The sequence below is a fragment of the Delphinus delphis genome, chromosome 2 (genome assembly GCF_949987515.2).
Source record: "Delphinus delphis chromosome 2, mDelDel1.2, whole genome shotgun sequence".
NCBI classification, from domain to species: Eukaryota; Metazoa; Chordata; class Mammalia; order Artiodactyla; family Delphinidae; genus Delphinus; species Delphinus delphis.
This window is the reverse complement of record NC_082684.1, coordinates 85159658-85161067: the sequence shown is the minus strand read 5'-3', so window position 1 is coordinate 85161067 and position 1410 is coordinate 85159658. Positions and strand designations below refer to the sequence as shown.

General features: G+C 53.3%; 1 pseudogene; it reads left to right on the top strand.

Moving 5' to 3' along the window:
- Positions 1-220: 220 nt before the first annotated feature.
- LOC132419665 (poly(rC)-binding protein 2-like) lies at positions 221-1330 on the top strand (annotated as a pseudogene).
- Positions 1331-1410: the final 80 nt, after the last annotated feature.

Genomic DNA, 1410 nt, shown 5'->3' with positions numbered 1-1410 from the left:
CCACTATCCTCTCCCTCCCCCCTCCCCCTCCCCCTCCTCCTTCTTCCCCCTCCCCCCACCCCCCCAACTCCCGCACCCACCCCCGCTCCGGAGGGGCCCCCTTGCCTTCCCGCCAGCCCCTATTGTTCCGCCCCAGCCTCCCGCCCTTCCCCTTCCCGCAGGTTCCTTTTTTCCCCTCAGTCGTCTCGCGCCTGCAGTTTTTGGCTTTCACCCCCACCAGTGACCAAAGACTTGACCACTCAGAGTCCAGCTCCTCAGAACACTGCTCGACATGGACACCGGTGTGAATGAAGGTGGATTAAATGTCACTCTCACCATCTGGCTACTTATGCATGGAAGGGAAGTTGGCAGTATCATCGGGAAAGAAAGGAGAATCAGTTAGGAAGATGCGCGAGGAGAGTGGTGCACGTATCAACATCTCAGGAGGGAATTGTCCTGAGAGGATTATCACTTTGGCTGGACCCACTAATGCCATCTTCAAAGCCTTTGTTATGATCATTGACAAACTGGAAGAGGACATCAGCAGCTCTATGACCAGTAGCACAGCTGCCAGTAGAGCCCCAGTCACCCTGAGGCTGGTGGCCCCTGCTGGTCAATGTAGCTCTCATTGGGAAAGGTGGTTGCAAGATCAAGGAAATAGGAGAGAGTACAGGGGCTCAGGTCCAGGTGGCAGGGGATATGCTCCCCAGCTCGACTGAACAGGCCATCACTCTTATTGGCATTCCGCAATCCATCACTGAGGGTGTGAAACAGATCTGCGTGGTCATGTTGGAGACTCTCTCCCAGTCCCCCCCCACCAAAGGGTGTGACCATCCCATACTGGCCCAAGCCTCCAGTTCTCCGGTCATCTTTGCAGGTGGTCAGGACAGGTACAGCACAGACAGGGACCGTGTGAGCTCCCCACACCACCCCGTCCATGTGCCTCAACGCTGACCTAGAGGGACTGCCTCTAGAGGCCTATGCCATTCAAGGACAGTATGCCATTCCACAGCCAGATTTGACCAAGCTGCTCCAGTTGGCAATGCAACAGTCTCATTTTCCCATGACACATGGCAACACCGGATTCAGTGGTTTGGATGCATCTGCTCACACTACTTTTCATGAACTCACAGTTCCCAATGATTTGATTGGCTGCATAATCGGGCATCAAGGTGCCAAAATCAATGAGATCCGTCAGATATCTGGGGTGCAGATCAAAATTGTGAACCCAGTGGAAGGATCTACTGATAAGCAGGTTACCATCACTGGATCTGCTGTCAGCATTAGCCTGGCTCAATGTCTAATAAATGTCAGGCTTTCCTCGGAGACAGGTGGCATGAGGAGCATCTAGAACAATGCAGATTCATCCATAATCCCTTTCTACTGTTCATCACTACCCATGATCCATCTGAGTACAGTCAGCAATTCCAG